The sequence below is a fragment of the Gopherus flavomarginatus genome, chromosome 9 (assembly GCF_025201925.1).
Source record: "Gopherus flavomarginatus isolate rGopFla2 chromosome 9, rGopFla2.mat.asm, whole genome shotgun sequence".
In the NCBI taxonomy this organism is placed as follows: domain Eukaryota; kingdom Metazoa; phylum Chordata; order Testudines; family Testudinidae; genus Gopherus; species Gopherus flavomarginatus.
Window position 1 is genome coordinate 39381157 of NC_066625.1, and position 6095 is coordinate 39387251.

At 48.9% G+C, this 6095-nt stretch overlaps 1 protein-coding gene across 1 annotated transcript in view; it reads right to left on the reverse strand.

Annotated features, from left to right (window-relative positions):
* The window catches only part of METRN (meteorin, glial cell differentiation regulator), a 291968-nt gene that overhangs the window by 28830 nt on the left and 257043 nt on the right, over positions 1 to 6095 (reverse strand). The window lies entirely within an intron of this gene.

Below are 6095 nucleotides of genomic sequence, written 5' to 3' on the forward strand. Positions count from 1 at the left end.
ACTGCAGTGTGGCCACACTGACAACTACCAGCGCTGCAGTGTGGCCACATTTGCAGCATTTGCAGAGCTGTTGGAAGTGATGCATTGTGGGCAGCTATCCCACAGAGCACCTCTTCCCATTTTGGCGCCGTGGGTTGTGGGAAGGGGACGGTAGGGTGCGGGTCATTCCGCTTTCTGTCCCAATGCCCCGTGATGCATTGCTTCACATCCCAGCAGTCACTGTTTTTCCGTCCATGTTTGGCACCATTGTGACTCTCCCAATGGTTTCCGTGCAGCGCGATTTCTGTGGGAAATGGAGCCCGAGCTGCTGAGGAGTATGCTGACAAGTCTCGCCAGCACATCACATTTGGCAGTTGAGCTATTCCTTCAGCTCCAAAGTGACAGTGAGGAGTCTGACGATGACATCGAGTCTTCTGCTGCATATGATACTAAATTGCTTGTGGCATTCACGGAAATGCTCAGCACCGTGGAATGCCGCTTTTGGGCTTGGGAAACAAGCACTGAGTGGTGGGATCACATCGTCATGGAAGTCTGCGATGACAAACAGTGGCTGCAGAACTTTCGGATGAGAAAAGCCACTTTCATGGGACTGTGTACTGAGCTCGCCCCCACCCTGCAGTGCAAGGACACGAGATTGAGAGCTGCCCTGCCGGTGGAGAAGCGGGTGGCTACTGCAATCTGGAAGCTGGCAACTCCAGACAGCTACCGATCGGTCGCGAACCAGTTTGGAGTGGGAAAGTCGTCCGTTGGAATTGTGTTGATGCAAGTTTGCAGGGCCATTAATTGCATCCTGCTAAGAAGAACCGTGACTCTGGGGAACGTGCAGGACATCGTGGATGGCTTTGCACAAATGGGTTTCCCCAACTGTGGAGGGGCGATAGATGGGATGCATATTCCTATTCTAGTACCACCCCACCTACCATCTGAGTAAGTTAATCGGAAGGGGTATTTCTCTATGGTTCTCCAGGCGCTGGTGGATCACTGTGGGCGTTTCATTGACATTAACACAGGCTGGCCTGGAAAGGTGCATGATGCACGCATCTTTCAGAACACTGGCCTGTTCAGGAAGCTGCAGGCCAGAACTTTTTTCCAGAGCGGAAGATCACAACAGGGGATGTCAAAATGCCCATTGTGATCCTTGGAGACCCTGCTTACCCGTTAATGCCATGGCTCATGAAACCATATACAGGGAAGCTTGACAGCAGCAAGGAACAGTTCAACTACAGGCTGAGCTGGTGCCGAATGACTGTGGAGTGTGCTTTTGGCCGTTTAAAAGGGCGCTGGAGATCTCTGTATGGGAAGCTAGACTTGGGGGAAAGCAGCATCCCTGCGGTTATATCCGCGTGCTGTACCCTCCATAATATTTGTGAAGGGAAGGGTGAAAAATTCAGTCAGGAATGGACCTCCGAGGTTCAACGCCTGGAGGCTCTCTGGCTGAATCAGCCAGAGAGCAGGGCTACTAGAGAGGCCCAGCACACGACTGCAAGGATTAGGGATGCCTTGAGGGAGGAATTTGAGGCTGAAAACCAACAGTAATGTTTGGTGCCTTGCACGGGAGTGAAGTGCAGTGATTACAATGTTAGGAATCTGTTTTTCCTAAAATGATTTGCAGTGCCTGTTTCTTTCCTGGGCTACGGTATCTTTCACTTTCTGCAATAATAAAGACTGTTTTCAAAGCCAAGAATTCATTTATTGAAAAGAAAATAACTTTCTTGACAGACACACAACATTTTGGGAACCTAAAAGGGCAGGGGGGGTGCAGTGGGGAACTGTACAGTCACAGGTTTGAATATGTCCTGTCTGGAGTGCTGTGCAATGAGTGCTGCACTTCAGGATGCCTATACTGCATGGTGATGGGGGTTGAGTGCAGAGGGTAAGAGTCATAGTTCTCAGGGCTGGTTGGTGAACGTACAGGTGTTGGGGGCAGCTGCTGGTGGTAAGAACCTGGATGCTGGGGAAGGGGGTTTGGAGTTGACATTGGGGCACAAGGGAAAGAGCTTTGGGATGGGGGTTGGGGGGGACCAGCACGGCAGTGCTCTGCCTGCATGGCTACAAGTGACTGGATAGAGTCCGCTTGGCGAGCCAGGATGCTTATGAGCTGCTTTGTGCTTTTCTTCTTAGCCACTGCGTTTCTCTGGCAGATCCTGCTTTCCCTTTTCCTCCAGTTTTTTACTCTCTCTGGCAGAGTGATCCATAACTGCTTTCAGCATGTCTTCTTTGCTTTTTCGTGGCTTCTTCCTGAGGTTTTGTAGCCTCTGAGCAGTTGATGATACAGGCAGTCGAGTAGTCAAGGACACTTTTCGAAAGGCAAAAATGGCAACAGTTAACAGAGGAAGCATTGTTTATAATCTCACCCAGACAGTTATTCCCACACAGTGAAGGAGTTTACAGTCTTCTGTTTAGCATACTTTTCCCATACCAAATAGAGCACACATAACCCACAGGAGCCACGAAACGGTGAGTAAGGGGGACTGTGAGTTGGGGAAAGCAAAGTGCTGCAGGGAGCACCTACAGTGAACAGTCTCCCAACATTTTCCACAGGAGTTAATCCTGGAAGCTATCTTGCTGCTGTAGGTCACCTGGGAAGGGGGAATGATTGCTTCAGGGCTGTGCTGGGGTTTCTGTGCGTTGGGGAAAGCAAGCTGCTGCAGGAAGCAAAGCACCTACAGTGAACAGTCTCCCAACATTTTCCACAGGAGTTAATCCTGGAAGATATCTCGCTGCTGCGGGTCACCTGGGAAGAGCGGGAGGGTCTTCTACAGCAATGTGGATTCCGCCCTGGCTCCTATGCAGCTTGCCTGTGTGCAGCAATGGTCCCCCCACCCCTCACGGCACAGTAGCACAGACATGTTAGCCTGATTGTGACAAGGACCACAGTGGCTCTCCCTATAAATTTGCGCAAGTGCATTGCCCACACTCTGGCTGAAACTTTTGAAGAGATTACCGAGGCCGATTACCGTGATGTGATAGACCACATCAATGGGCTATTCCACATCTAGGCATGCATGCATGCAGCCTCAACCCCCGCTCCTCTCCCAAAATATTTCCATCCTGAAAATAAAAGCCGTTTACCGGAAACCCGCTCCTCTGCTTGTCCTTCACCAAGTACCGGCTGCTGCGACTGGCTACCTTCCTCCTGGCTTGAGAAGAGTTCCTGGCTGCATGCCTCCTGGGACTCCGGGGTGTCCCCCCCCACCCCGGTACCCTCTGTCTCGGTTCCCCCCCCCCACTCTGAAGTGTCCATTGTGGTCATTGGATTGGTAGTGGGGTCACCCCCAAGTATCGCATCCAGCTCCTTGTAAAAATGGCAGGTCATGGGGGCACCTGAGCGGCGGTTTCCCTCGTGGGCTTTGCAATAGGCACTCCACAGCTCCTTCACTTTAACCCTGCACTGCACCACGTCCCAGTCATGGCCCCTTTCCAGCATGGCCCTTGGTATCTGCCCATAGGTATCGTAATTCCTATGGCTGGAGTGCAGCTGTAACTGCACAGCTTCCTCACCCCAAACACTGATGAGGTCCAGCAATTCACCATTGCTCCAAGCTGGGGCTTGTTTGGCGCGTGGAGGCATAATCACCTGGAAAGATTCACTGATTGCACTCCACACCTGGCTAAGCAAACAGAAGGGGATTTTTAAAATTCCCAGGGCATTTAAAAGGCGGGTCACCTGAGGCCAGGGCAGTAGAGTGCAAACTGATAAGCAGAGTGGCTGAACAGGCATTCTGGGATACCTCTGAATACCTCTGGAGGCCAATTACAGCGCTTTTGGTGGCCACACTGGCGGAGCAGCGCTGCATCACCAGCGCTGCAATCGTTACACCCCAGGCAGAGCAGGAGTACAACCAGCGCTGCAGCCAGGGAGATGCAGCGCTGTATGTGCCTTGCAAGTGTGGACGGTAAGTTGCAGCGCTGTAAACCCACCACCAGCGCTGCAACTCTCCAGTGTAGCCAAGCCCTAACAGATGTTCCAGGTCCTGTGACTGGAAAAGCAAGTTCAGTTCTCATAATTTCATCACATTGGATGGTATTGGGCTCATCTCAGAGAATACATGTAGCTAGTGTGGGAAGTTTTAGAGGAGCATCATCTCTCCCAGTGAAAGTATTTCCAAATAGACATGTGGCTACTTCCTGCATTTCCTCTCACAGCTGTTCGTAGAATGTTAAAGGGCACGCTGTAGTGCTTTCCCGACTTAGTTCAGCAGTTGATATTGAAAGCTGAAGGTCTCAGCCTCCACCATATGCATGTAAACTACTTCACTTCAGTGATAGCTCCAGTTCAGACAAGAGTCTTCCAAATCACTTGCATCTGGCTACTTCAGGGGTAAGATTAAAGCTCTGCAAGAGGAAGAACCTTAACCAGAAGTCATTTGCTAACTCAGCCCCTTCTGAGGAGAGGCTGGAAGTGAGAGGGAGTTCATTTCCTGCTGCCATTCATTACTCCTGAGGTGTAAGATTGTGGATAATGAAGATGGCAGGCTCCACAGCTCTCACAAACAGACATGAGAGGAAGGAGCACGCAAGTCTTTCTGGTGCTGTACCTCCCTATGTTTGGTGGGAGGAGGAAGAGTTCACTTGCACCAGCCTTGTGGCAGGTATGATGTTACTTTGCTACAGGGAGCATAAGTAATAGACAGCAGAAGAGAACCACTTATCAGTTCTATTTCAATCTAGCACCCTAACTGAGACCAGCTTTGCTATCTTAGTACCCTGAGCCAGTCAGTCCTTACAACTCTAGGCATATTACTGTTATAGGACATGCCTGGTGTTTTACCATGTGTATCTGTTTCAATACCTGCTCCCACCACTTTGTGTCCTGACTTGCTAGTTACCAAGACTGTGCCTACAGTTACAAGGTAACAGGATACTTTTTCCTCAGTGATGTTCAAAATCTTATAGATTAGGGTCACTTCTGAGCTGGGAAATAGGTTCTTCCCTGACTGAAGGTCAGTGAGAGCAGTTTCAGGCCTCAGATAGATTATTTTCTGCCAAAGGCTCCAGCCCCTTATTTCTTTCTGAAACCCAGGAGAGAAAGAGACTTTCTGGCTTGCTACAATCAGCATGCAAGTCTTGCATGATCATTATGCAAAATAACTGCTGATAAAGTGGTGTTGAGTTTCAAATCAGGTGCCTGGCACCAGGCCTGTCACAGTAATAGATCAAGTGAGAGCTGTGTGGATACCACTGTCTGACTTACTAGGAGCCCTGCATTACTCATCCATTCTTTGGGGCAATAAAACCAGAGTCTCAGTTATTAATTTGATTAACAAAGGAGGTAGCAAGTCAGATCCCACCTTTATCCTCTCCTTACATAAAAGGTGCACCTATTTAACCATGTAACTGCCATAGGGTATCAGCCCTGAGCTCCATCTAATCCAGTATCCTGACAGTAGCCAGTATTAGATGCTTCAGAGGAAGAACTCCACAAAGCAGCTGTGGGATAATCTTAATAAAATTAGTTATATGAATATGGCATAACAGATATTTTATGCAAGATGGGTCATATAAGGTATCATTGGAAAGGTTATGATTTGCTGGTTATCCCAGTTGTATGCATGTATCATTTCTGTATCTGAAGTTTGTTACGTAGTCAATATTCCTATCACAGTAGTGTGTGTATTTGGGGAACATTCACCAGACAGTATGCAATCAGCCTGAATGGCTCATTAGGAAGAACAATAATACTTTGAAGATACTAATCTCCTGCTTTCCTGCAAAGCTTCCTGGGTTGCTGCTTTGACACTACAGGGTCAGGTGATTGTGTCACCTGGTACTAGATGCCCATCTTGGGCTTTTAGTATTTTTCCACTAAGAGGGTATGGGGGGGTCAGACTGAGAAACAAAAAATTCCCCACCATCTGTAAATTCTGTTTAAGGCTGGAGAGTGAGTTAATCATGGTCACTGGTTCTTCACTGAATCCCTGCACAGGATGACTGCTGTAAACACCTAAGACTGATCAGGGGAGAAGGATTAGGACCCAGGCTCAGAAAGGTCAGCCTCTGAAGGATATTCCTGGAGATTTAAGCTGCCAACAGTGCAGTTTACCTTCAAGAAACTCTGCAACCTGCATAAAACAATATTTACAGTAAGAAATTAC